Source organism: Elephas maximus, chromosome 16 (genome assembly GCF_024166365.1).
Source record: "Elephas maximus indicus isolate mEleMax1 chromosome 16, mEleMax1 primary haplotype, whole genome shotgun sequence".
Classification (NCBI taxonomy): Eukaryota; Metazoa; Chordata; class Mammalia; order Proboscidea; family Elephantidae; genus Elephas; species Elephas maximus.
The window spans coordinates 11178222-11196451 of NC_064834.1; the positions used below are offsets into that span (position 1 = coordinate 11178222).

The 18230-nt window shown below is 42.8% G+C and overlaps 1 protein-coding gene across 15 annotated transcripts in view; it reads right to left on the reverse strand.

The window, feature by feature from the left end:
- LRMDA (leucine rich melanocyte differentiation associated) overlaps window positions 1-18230 on the reverse strand; it is a 1313836-nt gene that overhangs the window by 403876 nt on the left and 891730 nt on the right. The gene's annotated exons all lie outside the window — the stretch shown is intronic.

Sequence of the window (18230 nt, forward strand, 5' to 3'; positions counted from 1 at the left end):
TCCCGGTCAGTGCACCTCATGTGCGGCCATCACCCTTCCATCCATCAGTGGGGGTTTGTGTGTTGCAATGATGCCAAATAGGTTTCAGCAGGGCTTCCAGACTAAAATGGGCTAGGAAGAAAGCCGTGGAGCTCTAACTCCAAAAATCTGCCAAGAAAAACCCTATGGCTCACGGTATCCGATCTGCAACCAATCGTGGGGACGGCATAAGATGGAGCAGCACTTTGTTCCATAGTGCACAGGGCTGCCATGAGCTGGGGGCTGTCTCAACAGTGGGTAACAAAAACAACGGATCACAATACATTGCTGTTGAATGACTACATAGCCCCCCTCTTTCTCTATGTCAGTTTCGTGGTCACCTGTTCAACTCCTTGCCAGTGAAGACTACCGCTACCAGAACAACAAACAAATACAGCACATTCATCTTAGCTCTCCCTCCTCCCGGAGAAGAGTCGGAATCAAAGGAGCACTTGGCCTATCATGAAAGGGTCAAAGAATCCCCAGGTGAATTTCTGGGAAAATGCTCCTTGTCTATATGAAACCAACCAATTGTTATCCTAGCAAATGCTTCTTTCCAGACCTGAACTTTCAAAACCACCTTAAAAGAGACTGATTCAAGCAGGGAGCCTAATTATTATTTAAAGTGACAACTGAAAACAGTCTCCAATCAAAGGCTTGTTTAATTTTGTTAAGAAAAGAGCCAATAATGTAGCATAGCACTCCTCCCGCCCACTCCCTTCAATGGCAAGTATGCATTCTGTCTTGGCTCACTGCTTCCTTTATCTTCTGCCATGCTGCTAATAGGTCTGGCTCTGTAGAAACAGCTAAGAAAACTCTTGACATATGCAGGACTTCAAGGAACACGTTCATATCTACAACTAAATATTTATGCAACTTAGCCCTGGTTCAGTGATGAGCACTTTCCAAAATATTTTACAAGACATATGTAGAGGCCATAAATGTTTAAAAAGAAGGGAGGGAGTACTTAGAAAAAAAATAAAAAGATTTCATAAAGTCTTTAATTTGCTTTCAAATATCCTGTAAAGCACTAAGGGTCACAGAGATCACGCACAAAGTGACAGGGCATATACACGTATTTTCAGGTCGTAAATTTAACCCCGTAAAACATCATGTTTGAATTGGTGCCAGTTAGAGCTCTACCTGAGTTGCAGGTTCATAGGTGAGCGAGTGAGTTCCTTACTTGAGTATAAAGAGTTCCAAGTTAGTCCTACTCTTTTAAGAAATTACTGGGAAAGAATTTTTTAAATTTCCCTCCACAATCAGATGTCTCTTAACTCAATTTGTGGCAATTTAAATGAATATTGTGCTGTTGCTTCAGTTACATCCAGTCAATGAAATTTTAACTGTCATTGAGAAACAGCAATGTTCAAGACCCCTTCTATTTCAACCACTTCCTTTTCTAAGATACTTACGGGGCATGCATTCAATAGCTCGGATACCTCAAGATGATTGGTATTGAGAAAGGCCATGTCATCCCTTAAGAAGAACAAAATTACTCAGATCCAAGGAATTCCATCTGCAATCTCTAACTGTATAGACTGGTCACAGGACTTTCAGAAGGCTGTCTTGGTCAGATGGAACAGTTGCCATTCCTTCTCTTGGGTCTTGGTTTTATCATTTGTTTAATGAGGGAACTAAAAAACTGGGGACCACGGGATCAATTTGGAACTTGTTTTTAAAAATTGAAGATTTGTCAAGCTTTGTGGCATACCTAGGGAGTCAGATGCTCTGGGGTGGTTCCCAGAAGTCTTCACATTTAACAAGCACCCTTGATAATTCTAAAAGGGCACACTAAAATCCAAGAGCCAATGCACCAAATGACTGCTGGTTCCTTCCCCGTTCGAACATGCCTAGTGCTAGCAATAGACTTGGCAAGACAACAACACATCTGATTTTTGTGAATTTTTTCCTATTTATGCACAGGACTAGATGGCCCCAAGATATACATACTTCCACCAGTGGACATGAAACATGAGAGACATACTTTCCTGACGTGATACGGTAGTTCTGAATCTTGGCCAAATTGCTGGAAGCTCTTTTTGGCCCTTTCAGTGTGTTCTTGCTCATTTTGAAACTGGTGCTACTTCAGGGAGGTCCCTAGATAGTGCAACCAGTTTTCCGTCAGCTGCTAATCTAAAGGTTGGTGGTTGGAACCCATCTAGCAACACTGCAGAAGAAAGGCCTGGCGATTGCTTCCATAAAGATTACAGTTAAGAAGATCTTACAGAGCAGCTCTACTTTCTAACACATGGAGTCACCATGAGTTGGAATCAACTGGACAGCAACGAGTTTGGTTTTGGTCACTTCAGGAAGAGGTCATGCAACCATCTGCTGCTCAGAGCCCATGTGGAAAACGGTACTTTTTAGCCTTCATTCCCAGGATTTTGGAAGTAAGTTGGATAAATCGCTTATAAACAGTCTCACGATCTTTCAAAGGTAATCAAAAGAGTAATTGTGGCATTTCCTTAACCGGCCACTGGATGCCCTTCATGGGATTTAAGAGCCCAAACTGGAGACAGTCTGTCACTAAACCACCTGCTTTCACCGCCTCCCTTAAATGGCCTTACAGGGTGGTTTCCAAGGCTCAGAAACCTGTCATTTGGAACCAAACACCTGCCTGTCGCCCCCCCCCACCCCCCAACTCACCTGCCACATTCCCTGAGTTGCTTAGCCATTAGCTCAAAGGTGGGCTTTCTGAATTCAGTCGATTTAGTCTAAAGCAGTCACTGAAATCAGCCTCTTATCAGTGGCAGAGGTGTTTGGGGAAAGGTTAAAAGGAATGAAGTGACAAAGGATTCAAATATCCTACAATCTGGAGTTGAATAAATGACCACTTATTTCAAAGCTTCAGATTTTGAAAGAAAACAGCTCAGGGCTACAAAGGAAAATGGGAAGGGGACACCCAACACCATATATGTCTTCTGCCTGATTTATTTAAATAGAAAGAGACATAAGTGCATTTTGAAGAATCGCTTTAGCTTTTGTATTTATCAGTGTCCTCCATCTTAACTCCATACAGCTCTGACAGAATAATTAATTTCAGTCAATCAATCATTTAACAAAAACTCACAGGTGACCTCAACATACCATATAAGCCATGGAGAACTAGTCACAACAGCAGTCTTCAAATTCCCTTGGAAAGGGAAATTAAGCTTGCTATGTGTGGCTTGGGGCAACCTAAGCCGTAAATCTCTCTTTTCTGATCTCTTCATAGAGATGAAAGAGCCATGCCGCTCTGGGTTACACACAACAATTATGTGTTCGCCAAACTCAGGGAATCAGCTTTCAGACAGCCCTAATCATTACCAATTAACCATGTCTGCTGACATCCTGGAAGAGCCGCCCCAGCGCTGCTGAACACCCAGCCCTCCCTTCAGGCAGCCAATCCCTTACATTAGAGCCTATGTGTTTTAGAAGGTCTATTAATGTTTGTTGACAATTCCAAATAGAGGTCACCTGTTGTCATGGTGCAAAATACCCCTTTTTCCCCTCTGAATGCCAGACAGGGAGGGTAGCTTTGTTAGAAACACTTCAATGCATTTCTCTATTGCCACCAACATTCAGATCTGATGAAAAGAGATTTAGGGTGTTCAACTCTTCAACCGCAATTCCCACCTGTTCCCACACACCCATTTGGGACTGAAAGCAGTCTCTTCCTTGGATAATAAACCTGATAAAATGCGTTCAGGCCCTAGGCCTCCACAGGAGGACGTCAGGTCACTGGCAGCCAAATCGTAACATGAAGACTTACCAAAATCTTCAGAAATGTAAATCTGGAAAAAGTAATTGGCCACGGGATTTAAGTCCACTGGATTCAAAGTGGCTCTTTTCCATCTGAAGTATTCCCATGTATTCCCTAAGCTCCCAGAGCTGAGGACTCGTATTTAGGGGCTCTGGTGCCAATTTGCACATCAGTCCCTCTCTGCATTTCCAGAGGTTTCTTCCTTGGCTTGAAAACAACGCCACTTTACTAAGAGCTGAGTGAGATAAAAATGACTTATTTTCCTCTAATTTGTGCCAAGGAAAGAAAAGCATTCTCCTGCAAAATGTCAAATTGGAACTGTGAGCCTTTGAACCTAGAATCTATGTTTACCTTGAGCATGTGAGAGTCTCAAGAAGATGGTATTCTCCCTGAGGGAAAAACTATGCTATTCAACGAAAAGAGTCCCAGGATACCTCTGTTAAAGTTGGTTGATGGGGGCGGGAGGGGGGGGAGGGAAGGGCGGTGGTTGAAATTCAGGGTTGTTGATGGGAGTCCCTCGGTGGCACAAACAGTTAGTTTAACTACTAACCAAAAGGCTAGAAGTTTGAGTCCACCAAAAGGGACCTTGGAAGAAAGGTCTGGTGATCTACTTCCAAAACATCAGCCAGTGAAAACCCTACAGCGCACATTTCTAGTCTGACACACATGGGATCACCATGAGTTGGAATTAGCTCAATGACAACTGGTAAAGGAAGTTGATGATGAGTAGTTGGAGTTCACTTTGCCCTTTGGAAGCATCAAATTCAACAGGCTGCATGTGCAAGGGGAGGAGTTCCTTCACCTCAGCCCTGGGTCATAGGTCAGGCCGGAAGCACTTACGAGGAGACCAGACTGGACAAGCCCTAGCTCCCTCCCCTCAGGTGTGGGTTATCTGAGGACGTGTTGGGCTCAGGACCCAGGCTCCTCAACTATGTGCTGAGGCGCTCCAGGTCACCACAGCAAACACATAAGGGTGCTATGGATATTTTAAATCTTCAAGAAAACCACAGCAATTGGCACAGTGGTTGAGAGGTATTGATGCTAACCAAAAGGTCGGCAGTGTGAATCCACCAGCTGCTCCTTGGAAACCCTATGGAGCAGTTCTACTCTGTCCTATAGGGTCGTTAGGAGTCAGAATCAACTCAACAGCAATGGGTTTTATTCAGCACGTGCCAGACACCCTGCAAACCATTAGGTCAAGGTAGTTTTCACTTTCAACACTAGATTATGCTACATTCCTTTTTATTATGTCACAACTTTGTGAAATTTGGTTTTCATGGTTGCTGTAATAAACAGCAAGTATTGCATGAAAATCAGTGCTGAAGGGCAGAGGAGGGTGTCTAATAGGAGCCCTGGTGGTGCAATGGTTAAGCGCTCAGCTGCTAACTGTAAGGTCGGTGGTTCAAACCCACCAGCTGCTCTGCAGGAAAAAAGACTTGGTGATTTGCTCCGGTAAAGATTACAGCCTTGGAAACCCTATGGGGCAGTTCTACTCTGTCACACAGGGTTGTTATGAGTCAGAATTGACTTGAGGGCACACAACAATCTTTGTGCAAAATTTGTGGAGTTGGGCAGTGCCCAACAGGGACACATATTCCATTAGTCAGTGATTCTGGTTATTTCAGAATGAAATAACAATACTGTATTTTCTTTCCATTTGTGTGTATTATGTTAGGACATAAATACGTATTAACTTATATGGATCTACTTAATAAACAGGTTTTGTGCGTGTGTGTATGTGTGTGTATAAAAATTACTGAGACGCGAAGGGTGCCATGAACTGAGACAGTTTGTGGATCTTTGGACTGGGATCTGCCCTTCTCATTTTACACCCCCTTTAAAAAAAAAATTTTTTTTTTTTCTCTCTCTGTTCTTTGTAACAAGCTTTAGTCACAGGATTCCAGCCTTGGGAGCCTCAGGAAGCTCCTTATGATATAGATAAAACATCATCCTCCCTCCCCTCATCCTCTCTAGAAGAACCTGAAAATAAAAACACAAATCTACACACAAGGCCCAGGACTGAATGCTAAGCCCCTGCATCTTCTCAGTTGCCTGCAGACTTTGGAAATATTATCCCATAAGGCAAACGTGGGTTGCCAAACTCAGACACTTTCCACCATCTGGGATGCAGAGGCCCCCTAAGAGGGAACCATGCAACCCCAGTTAAGGCGTAAGGAAACAGAGACCCATCGCCTTGTGCCCTGCCATATTGCCACCATCATCACAGGAAGAGCCTAATAAAGATCCATTTCTTTGGGTGATGTTTCTCTCACCAACACCTCATTATCCCTGGATGCTGGCCAGCCCTCAACCGAGTTTCTTTGAGAAGAGGACAGAAACAAATTACCAGGTTTTTCAAGAAACAAAATGCACAGTAAATAAATTTTCATAAACTACAGAGAGCTATCATAATCCAAGCCAGAAGAGGAAACCATCTAATTCCAATGCATGATCACAACCAAATACAAGAATCGAAGCATCAGCCCCTCTGCAGCCATGTGAAGGGGTTTCCAGCTGACCTCTCAATCTCTGCCCAGGAAATGAAAGCAGGAGACTGGCAGATAACTTGATGGAAAAACCAGTGTGCTCAATAGAAAGCCAGACAGGTTGCAATAACACCTGGGAGTTACCAGGGTCCCTGGCAGGGTCCTGCTTGCTGCCAAAAACTGCTGCTACCTCAATTGCCATTAACCACTCCTAATGCTGCAATGAATCACCTTTGGTGCCTGGAAACTAGGAAAATGACATCCTCATTTTCTTGCAAATGTAGATTTCAATCCCCAAGACGGAAATAAGGAAAATTGAATATCTTTCTCCTGGCTGCTAAAAATGAAGGGATTTTGGTCTTCAGTGATGATCCTTTCGGGGATAAAATGGCCCCTTGATGCCACCCCCAGATGACACAGAAGATCTGCTGCCCGTGAGATTTCTTGGATGCTTCATGCCCTCTTCCCTTTCCTACCCCAACTACCAGACTGAAATAACATTTACTGAGTCTGAGCACACGAATAAGGCAAATTCCCAGAATCACTTTATCTGAACTTCTCAACAATTCATGAGGTATGGGGATAATCCCCATTTTACTGATGAGGAAATTGAAGCTCAAAACGGTTATGGGATATGCTTGAAGTTACACAACTGGTTGATTTTCAGAGTTAGAATTTGAATCCACTTGAGTCTAGTGCTTTTTCCTCTATTACCCTAGTCAGCTAGATGAACTGTCCTGGTACCTGATATGACAAAGAAAGGAGCAATGGGCCCCAGGCTACCACTAGCTTAAAAACTATCTTTGTGTGAATTAGAAAAGAAGGGTGTCCTTTACTTAAGACCCACTTGATATATGACTAAATATACTTGATATATGACTGTGTATACTATTTTTTCTAGAACAAGACAGTATCATCTGCCAGTAAATTATTGTTATAAATAAATAAACCTACAGTCTCTATTATGTGAAGCACTCTTTGAGATGCGAAATCACTGTTCAGTACATAAACTGCCCCAACTTTCCTGGTGGTCCTGGATGGGGCAGACATATAGGAAAGGAATGCTTTATGCCCAACCAGCTCGGGAGACGCTAGGAGAATAGTGAAAAATGTAGAGCCTTGCATATGACAGGCAACTAGTAAATAAGTATTGAATTAAATTGAACCCAAATCCCTAGCTGCAAAGAATTAAAATTGTAAGCATAATACTAACAATCACTAAGAATGACTGCAGAGGCCAAATGGTGGCCAACAGGAACATGCCCAATTCAGTGAACTCAGTGAGACACTAGGGACAGAGTGGAGCTCAAATCATAGAAACCTTCAGGCAGAGAGATGGACAGCATCCTTAACCAAGGGCCAGACGGTAGCTAGATCGTAAGTTCCGAGGACACAGGGACCAAGTCTATCTTGTTCTCTCCCCAGGATTTAGCTTCCTGCCTATCACACAGTAGGTGCCCAACAAATGTGCACTGAGGTAGTGAATAGAAAACCAGTTGCCGTCGAGTTGATTCCGATACATGATAACCGCACGTCTGTCCGAGTAGAACTGTGCTCCATAGGATTTTTAATTTTTGATTTTTTCAGAAAATGGCCAAGTAAATTTCTGGGGCTTTCCTGAACTCCAACTGCCAACCTTTGGTTAGCAGCCAAGGGTGTTAGCTGTTTACGCCATCCAGGGAGCTCGAGGGAGTCGATAAACCAAACACCAAACCAATTGCCGTGGGGTCAATTTCAACTCATGGTGACCCCATGTGTGCAGGGTAGAACTGTGCTCCACAGGGTTTTCAAGACCGTAACCTTTCAGAAGCTGATCGCCAGATGTTTCTTTCAAGCCATCTTTGGGTGGGTCTGAACCACCAACTTTTGGGTTAGTAGTCAAGCCCTTAACCGTTTGTGCCACCCACAGACCCCAGGGAGTAAATAGGGCCTCTGTATTCCCTGGCTACAATTCAGTCTGACAGCTCAAGTAAAGTGACTGAGGGCCTACTCTGTGCAAGGCATCAGTTGGTCCTAAATCACTGAGCTGCAGGACCTCTTGGCAGAGGAAAACCATTGCCACCAGGACAGCCTGGTCCCGCACGCTTGTGGGCCAGCGCCCTTCCTAGGCCTTCCTTCTCTCGTGCCAAGTGAAGAGGTGGTAGATAAGGTTTTACTCGACCCACCAGGCTGGTGCTGCCCTTAAGGATAGGGGCCAATCTGCCAGCTTCTTGGGGCTGCGAGGCTAAACAGAGAAAATTTGCCTTCCAGGACCCCCATCTGGCTCATGGCTGTAAGCGGAACATCTAGGAAATAAATAAAAAATAAACAAACTGTCCAGAATCCCACTATTAACATTCCACACCTCAGGCTAAATGTTGGTGCCATCTTATCAGGCCCAGTATGGAATGCGTAAATGGACAAAAAAAATCCCACCAGCTAATGGCTTTATTAAGACGTTCCATTTAATCAAATGTATCATCTGGAGCTATTTTTTCAGATGCACTTTGGATTCTTAAAAACTACACAAAACTTGAGATTAAACAAGAGTTTTGCTAAATTGACAGTAAGGCCCACTTTAATACGAAGTCATATTCAACAGAAGCCTTTGATATTAACAGAACCCATAGAGGTCCCAAATTTCTGGCAGTCCAACAACAGCAAGCCATGCTTTATTGAATTCTTCTTTTCCTTTTTTTTTTTAAGACATATTCTTTGAGCAAATTGCATATTTTGAAAATTAATTGGAAACACGACTTTGGTTCTTACCAGACCCATTTCAAAACATCTGAAGGATGCCTGGATAAAAATGTGTGCCTGCATCCTGTCTGGGTCCCTAACAGAAGGACAAAAGGACGTGGAGATTCCACATGTCCCTGACATAATTATGCTAAGACTCGCCAGGGACTCACTATGGCTTCTAGAATGCAGGGGAGAACGAAGGGAGATGTTTTCTCACAGACTGGGAAAACCTCCTGTAGTCATAATATTTGTGCATGGCTCTGTAGAATATAAAATATTTTCAACCCACCGTTTTTTCTGGTCCTCAGAATGTCTTTGAGAGAAACAGAGTAAGAGGCAAATTTCAATGGCCTTCTCAATATCTCCCAGCTAGTAAACGTGAAAGATCATACAATAACCCAGCTCTTCTGGTTTCAAGTCCCACTGTGTGGACCCCTGGGAAAGTTTCAGTCCCAGCCCAACAGAGACGTTTAGACATGAAGGCTGGTGAACTTTGGTAGGAAACCTAAGAGCAAGCTGGAATCTGAATATCCAGAACAAGTCTCAAACGTCCTCTCATACCAACTCATCACTGGCCATGACTCATTTTGTGCGTGCTCAAAGAGTCCCATTAAAATCACAAGGGTTACCTTTTTTGAATATACAATATATATAAAACCAATATCTTAAAGAAGGCCATTTAATCCATTATCTTACCATGACTATATTACACTTACACAAAGATTCCTCTTCAGTCTCCTAAGAGAGCATTTAACACATTGCCATTTCACTGCTGCCAAGCTCTGAAAAGTTTTGATTCAGCATTTGCAACCCGTCTCCTATGACAAGTTGCCAATATGTAGATTAGGCCCAAGAATTAATGAGATTCAGAAAGTGCACATCATTCAATTTCAGCCAATTAAATGAGCATCATCTATCATTAACTCCTTCTTGTTTGGGTTATTCGTACATATACTTGGAGGCTGAAAAGGAGATACAAAGTGGGAATGTTCAAGGAGGTGATCAATGCATATCCTGAGAAGTCCAATGGATGTTCTGGAAGACTGGCCATTGAGGAAGATTTACGGCCACAACAGTGTGAGCTCTGTACTCATATCCACCCTTCCAGTATCCTTACTTTCTTCTTATGCAACACTTCAAGGAGCCCTGCTTTTCCTGGTCCAGTTTCCCAGACTTCCAAAATACTTCCATGAAAGCCACAGGACAAGCCTGGAGATGTGGCTTTGTTTTAAAAGAACAGTTGTTCTGCCTGGCACATTTCACCCCATCCCCTTACTTCTTTTGTTGAGTGGAATTGATCATCTCCTGCCTCAATTTCTCTTGAATGTACCAGGGATGCATTAGTCCTAAAGGCAGTTAACTTAATATTAAAAAAGATGTCATTTGATTTCTTATGAAAATGGAAATTACACAAATGGGAGCATTTATTGCCATTTAAGCATTGCGTCAGTTTATTGCCACCATGGACATTTATAAATCTGACCTATCTCCACTCTCCCCTGTGGTGGGGTGCCTGTGTGTATGGCTGATTCCAGCTTTCTGAATTGCAAAGTGCTACCTTAATGCAACCCCCACCTGTCTGTCGGTTTGTTGTACCGTGGGGACTTGTGTGTTGCTGTGATGCTGGAAGATATGCTACCGGTATTCAGATAATAGCAAGGTCACCCATGGAGGACAGGTTTCAGCTGAGCTTCCAGACTAAGGCAGACTAGGAGGAAGAACCCAGCAGTCTACTTCTGAAAAGCATTAGCCAGTGAAAACCTTATGAATAGCAGTGGAACATTGATATAGTGCTGGAAGATGAGCCCCCCAGGTTGGAAGGCGCTCAAAAGATGACTGGGGAAGAGCTGTCTCCTCAAAATAGAATAGACCTTAATGATGTGGATGGTGTAAAGCTTTCGGGACCTTCATTTGCTGATGCGGCACAACTCAAAATAAGAAGAAACAGGGGCAAACACCCATTAATAACTGGAACCTGGAATGTACGAAGTATGAATCTAGGAAAATTGCAAATCGTCAAAAATGAAATGGAACACATAAACATCGATACCCTAGGCATTAGTGAGCTGAAATGGACTGGTACTGGCCATTTTGAATAGGACAATCATATAGTCTACTAGGCTGGGAACGGCAACTTGAAAAGGAATGGTGCTGCACTCATCGTCAAAAAGAACGTTTCAAGATGTTTCCTGAAGTACAATGCTGTCAGTGATAGGATAATATCCAGATGCCTACAAGGAAGACCAGTTAATATGACTATTATTCAAATTTATGCACCAACCACTAGGGCCAAAGATGAAGAAATAGAAGATTTTTATCAGCTGTTGCAGTCTGAAACTGATTGAACATGCATCAAGATGCATTGATAATTACTAGTGATTGGAATGTGAAAGTTGGAAACAAAGAAGAAGGATCAGTACTTGGAAAATATGGCCTTAGTGATAGAAACAATGCCAGAGATCAAATGATAGAATTTTGCAAGACCAATAACTTCTTCATTGCAAATACCTTCTTTCACCAACATAAACGGTGACTATACGCATGGACCTCACCAGGTGGAACACACAGAAATCAAATTGACTACATCTGTGGAAAGAGACAATGCAAAAGCTCAATATCATCAGTCAGAACAAGGCCAGGGCCGACAGTGGAACAGACCATCCATTGCTCATATGCAAGTTCAAGCTGAAAGTGAAGAAAATTAGACCAAGTCCACGAGAGCCAAAATATGACCTTGAGTATATCCCACCTGAATTTAGAGACAATCTGAATGACAGATTTGACGCATTGAACACTAGTGACCGAAGACCATACGAGTTGTGGAATAACATCAAGGACATCATACATGAAGAAAGCAAGAGGTCATTGAAAACGGAGGAAAGAAAGAAAGACCAAGATGGATATCAGAGGAAACTCTGAAACTTGCTCTCAAACATCAAGCAGCTAAAGCAAGAGGAAGAACTGATGAAGTAAAAGAACTGAACAGAAGATTTCAAAGGGCATATGCAAAGAGCTGGAGATGGAAAACCAAAGGAGAAGAACACGCTCAGTGTTTCTCAAGCTGAAAGAACTGAAGGAAAAATTCAAGCCTTGAGTTGCAATAGTGAAGGATTCCATGGGGAAAATATTAAATGACGCAGGAAGCATCAAAAGAAGATGGAAGGAAGACACAGAGTCATTATACCAAAAACAATCAGTTGATATTCAACCATTTCAAGAGGTGGCATATGATCAGGCACCGATGGTACTGAAGGAAGAAGTCCAAACTGCTCTGAAGGCATTGGCGAAAAACAAGGCTCCAGGAATTGATGGAATATCAGTTGAGATGTTTCAACAAACAGATGCAACGCTGGAGGTGCTCACTTGTCTATGCCAAGAAATATGGAAAAGAGCTTCCTGGCCAACTGACTGGAAGAGGTCCATATTTATGCCTATTCCCAAGAAAGGTGATCCAACCGAATGTGGAAGTTATAAAATAATGTCATTAATATCACACGCAAGCAAAATTTTGCTAAAGATCATTCAAAAACAGCTGCAGCGGTATATCGACAGGGAACTGTCAGAAATTCAGGCCGGTATCAGAAGAGGATGTGGAACCAAGGATATCATTGCTGATGTCACATGGATCCTGGCTGAAAGCAGAGAATACCAGAAGGATGTTCACCTGTGTTTTATTGACTATGCAAAGGCTTTCAATTGTGTGGATCATAACAAATTATGGATAACATTGCAAAGAATGGGAATTCCAGAACACTTAATTGTGCTCATGAGGAACCTTTACATGGATCAAGAGGCAGTTGTTCAGACAGAACAAGGGGATACTGATTGGTTTAAAGTCAGGAAAGGTGTGTGCCAGGGTTGTGTTCTTTCACCATACCTGTTCAATCTGTATGCTGAGCAAATAATCTGAGAAGCTGGACTATAGGAAGAAGGATGGGGCATCAGGATTGAAGGAGGGCTCATTAACAACCTGCGTTATGCAGATGACACAACCTTGCTTGCTGAAAGTGAAGAGGACTTGAAGCACTTACTAATGAAGATCAAAGACCACAGCCTTCAGTATGGATTGCACCTCAACATAAAGTAAACAAAAATCCTTATAACTAGACCAGTGAGCAACATCATGATAAACGGAGAAAAGATTGAGGTTGTCAAGGATTTCATTTTACTTGGATCCACAATCAACAGCCATGGAAGCAGCAGTCAAGAAATCAAAAGACACATTGCATTGGGTAAATCTGCTGCAAAGGACCTCTTCAAGGTGTTGAAGAGCAAAGATGTCACCTTGAAGACTAAGGTGCCCCTGACCCAAGCCATGGTATTTTCAATCACATCATAGGCATGTGAAAGCTGGACAGTGAATAAGGAAGACCCAACAAGAATAATTGACGCCTTTGAATTGTGGTGTTGGTGAAGAATATTGGATATACCATGGACTGCCAAAAGAACGAACAAATCTGTCTCAGAAATACCACCAGAATGCTCCTTAGAAGCAAGGATAGCGAGACTGTGTCTTACATACTTTGAACATGTTGTCAGGAGGGATCATTCCCTGGAGAAGGACATCATGCTTGGCAGAGTACAGGGTCAGCGGAAAAGGGGAAGACCCTCAACGAGGTGGATTGACACAGTGGCTGCAACAATGAGCTCAAGCATAACAACAGCTGTAAGGATGGCTCAGGACTGGGCAGTGTTTCCTTCTGTTGTGCATAGGGTCGCTATGAGTTGGAACCGACTCAACGGTACCTAACAACAACAACACCTTAATGCAAAGAAACGATGCCTTTTTCTTTAAAATTTAGAAAGTTCTTTTTCTCTCAATACGTGGGTCAAAATGCATTGAGTTAATATTGCCAGTCAACTAGTTTAATGTCTAGGCCTTTCCACTTCTGATAATATACACTATAAATATCTCATTAATCACATTGCAATTCCTTTGAAATATTATTATTATTGATGAAAGGGCTATGAAAAAAAATTAAGATAATGCCAGCATGTTGTGGCCTTTGTTCCTTGTGAACAAATTAAACAATAAAAATTTCTGTATTTTTAAAGAATTAGTGCTGTTTGAGCTGATGTAAGCGTAAGGCACACAACCAGGGTGACGGCAACTTTTCTTTGTGAAGAAAGTTGAGGGGCTATCTACCTCCAGGGAGAGCTTCCTTAAGAAAAGTGAGATAGGAATCCTCCACGTAGATGAGTAGACTGTCCTTTTTCAGGTCCATGCTGTCCTCTGGTCTCTCTAAATCCACCATACTCTAGGCTATGGGTTCTGAAGTCTGACTGGGAGTGGGGTGGAGCCTTCCTGTCACAACAGACCTGTTTTGTATATTAACTTGTCCTCCTCCAGTTTAACTAACTTGATGATGGTCTTTGTTCTCTTCTGGGACCACCATACCTCATCTCCTCTCTTTCTCTCAGTCACTCTTCCTTGGTCTTCAATCCTGGGAATGTGTGTAGCAAACTCAGTGTTTGGGCAATTAGTAATAAAGAACCGTCCTTCCACAGTTCTTTACTATTTTAACCAACACGAGAGCCCAAGTGGCTTCCATGAAGAGATTAATCCTTTTCCCTTCTGGGTCATCAAGCATTTTCCAAGTACCCTGTCTACAGTGTGCCAGCTTACTACTATAAAATCCAGCAGAGATAAGAGAACCTGAAGTCAGGATTTTTTGTGGGACAAGATAGGCTGCAACACAAGCAATACGACTTCTCACTTCTTCATATCAGACACCACTGATGATGGTCCAGTTACAACAGCAGCTGTCACTCACTCACTGGTGCCTATTGTGTGCTAGGGTTAGGATTTGAATCCGCCCAGAGGCACCTTGGGAGTAAATCTCCTTGATTTACTTCCAAAAGGTCATAGCCATTGACAACCCTATGGAATGCAGTTCTAATCTGAAACACATAGGGTTGCTTGGCTTTGGATTACTATGTGCCAACTATTGTGCCAAACATGTGACACACCCTTTCATTTACTTCTCAAGACAACAGTCTGAGGTAGGTATCTCTAGACCAACTTTACTGAGGAGAACAAAGACTCAGAAGGGTTAAGTACCTTCCACATTCTGCCTAGGGGGCAGGGTATAAAGTGCTGGGTTGAAACTTGGAGTTTCATTTCTGAAAAAAAAAAAATTTTTTTTTTTTTTTTTTTTAAGATACAGCCTCACCGAATAAAAATGAAAAAGTATTTTTAGTCCTAAGCATGAGCCCAATTATGTGATTCTCAATTTCTGGACAACTGGCACCACTACCAGAGTTAGTCACAAAGGCCTTCAGCAAATGACAAGAAACTGGTAGGTGAGTTTTCAGTCAAGACTGCTTTGCCTGTTCCTATAACTTCCTACTCTCCTTTTCTCTGAACATGGTAGGCACTCAGTAAATAGTTCTGATTTATTGACTATTTCTATTTGCAGCAAAGATTAGAAGGAGCTCCTTATCTCTGGCTTCTAGCCTGATCTCAGGTCCTGGATCCTGGTACTTGTGGGCACATGTGGACTTTCTTCTGACTCCCGACATAAACATTCTTAAAGGGTCTGCATTTTATAGCTTCTCCAAGTAAGTCTACTCTTCCCGTTCAGATTTACAAGCCAAGTAACACCCAAGGGAAAAATGTGTCAGTGTTTTCCCATTCTCAGGAGCAACTCAGATGGGATGCTTGTGGTTAAAGTAGCAAACGTTTTTGGTTCCTTCAGGAGGAAATCAGGAAATGCTGAGCATGAGAAAAACATCTCTAAAGTCAACTGAGATTCTGGGACAAAGTAAATGACAATGTAAGTCTCCGTGGAACATGTATGGAAGTACTTAATGAGAATGAACCCAAAGTTTCCACTTGCACATCACCAATTTGAGAGAGGCTCAGTGGGTCCTTGAGAAATGTTTAGAAAAAGGGAAGACTCAGGCTTGGAGACTGCATTCACCTAAATTAGGGAATAGCCTCCTGCAATGGGCTGGGGATCAGGTTCCATCTAGAAGGGAGCATGACCGGGAACAGCAAGGGATCAAAGGGGAGGACACTTCAAAGGGACTAACAATGACATTCTGGTGGCATCTAGAAAGGAGAGTTGATAGGACTCAACCCAAGCATTGACCCAACTTGACAGGGTTATCCCTGAGGCCTCCAGGTGACTTCTTCAAGGTGTGTCTCAGAGTACTTACAAGACATTGCCAATTGCCCCTACTCCCTTCACACAAACATATGGACATATGTGTGCCCTTGAAAGAATGAATGTTATCACATCTCCTTTCCAAACTCAGAAAAGCTTTTTCCTCTGATATGGGAAAATAGGACGGCTTATCTCAAGACTGCCATTTAGCAGAGAAATCCCTTGAGGGGTGCAGGAAGCATGCAGAGCTCCAGTCTTCAGGGAGGGACACATCTGAGCTTTCTGAGGCTAGCTCTAGGAAACGGATCTGTCCACGGGGAGTTAATATTTGTCAGTTACACAGATCTAGAAATCTGGCAAAAGTATGTTCTACGGAAAAATGGGAAACCCTAGTGGTGTAGTGGTTAAATGCTACAGCTACTAACCAAGAGGTCAGCAGTTTGAATCCGCCAGGCGCTCCTTGGAAACTATGGGGCAGCTCTACTCTGTCCTATAGGGTTGCTATGAGTCGGAATCGACTCAACGGCAGTGGGTTTGGTTTTTTTTAGTGGGTATGGAAAAATGTATCAGGCTGGGACAGAAGAGCCTGGGGCATCTTAAAGTTGCTGTGACTTGCTGGATCTACTCAATCCCTGCACTGGACATGTTCTCTCTTTCTCTATTTCCTAATCTTCTCTTCCTTGTGTTCCCTTCTTCCATTTACACACCAACTTACTTCCATCTCCTTTCAATCAATAATCAATCTATCAATCATTAGGCACGCTTATTAATTCCTTGTCATTATGTGCAAGTAATAGTACTCCAATAATGTAATAGCATTCTAGCCTTCCAAGTGAGAGACCTGGGTTCAATGCCCAGCCAATGCACCTCACGTGCAGATACCACCTGGATATCAGTGGAGCTTGCGTGGTGCTATAATGCTGAACATGTTTCAGCCGAGCTTCTAGACTAAGACAGACTAGGAGAAAGGTCAGGCAATCTACTTCTGAAAATCAGCCAACGAAAACCCTATGGGTCACAATATTCTGCAACGAATCATGGAGATGGTACAGAATCACGCGGCATTTCATTCTGCTGTGCATGAGGTAGCCATGAATCAGAGGGCAACTGGACAGCAGCTAACAACAACATGTCTACTCTAATTACCATGATTATTGTCACCAGTGTCTGAAAATGCTCTGCTAGGCACCGAGAATTAGAGACACAGACTCTGACACGGGAAAGAATAACTAATCTGACAAAGCCGAAGCAGAACATTAAGTCAAATAAATGGTAGTCAGACCTACAGAAAGGCAGGAAACACTAGAGTGGGTGGGTAAGTCAGCAGAAGCTTTTCTGGAAGAAGTAGATTCCAGCACCAGAGATTCCAAATGAGACAAAGAATTAAGAATTTGGGCCTTAAAGGATGGCCATGTGAGTGAGGCTGAGAGATAGGCAAAGAGCAAGCCAGTGTGAGAGAAGCTCTCGGTTCTGTTTCTCTGGAGAACCCTGACTGATATACATCCTCTCTACTTCCCCACCCTTTTCTCCTTGGTTGAGCCCTATTCTCATCTATACTAAGGTTTCAAAAACTGTTTTTTTTTTTTTTTTAAAAAATCAGTCATAAACTCCATTATACAATAGTAAAACAGCACTCTTTCATTGAAATGGAAAAGAAAATGGGAAGGATAGGAACATAAAGGAACATGAAGTTCTCAATCAACAGCTCCTAAAAGTCTGATGAAACAACCAAAAAATTCTTCGTTGCTTCCTGTTGCTGTGTTCAGAAAGTCTGGTCTGGTCTCTCAGGAAACCGTGGCTGGTTCTCCTGTGAACAGACCCCTAGAAGACACCAGGCATGGGCTCATTATGCCCAGAAACATATTCCTACAAGTGTTTGTTGCCTGCAGAAAATACCACACCAAGCTGGAATGAGGGATTTCCTCAGAGAGGTGTCACTAGGCATTTCTCAAAGATGAGATGAGCCTCGAGGAACAAGCTGCCACTTGAATAAGCTGCTTTTCTGGATACAGTTGTGATGACAGCTGCAATGCCAAGTTGCCACAGAGGGAAATATTGTTTTGTTCTTCTGGTGGGCCAGATCCTTTGAAGTGAGCAAGCTTATCCCATGAGGTTTACTAAGCAGAGCTGGCCTTAGGCAAAAATTGTCAA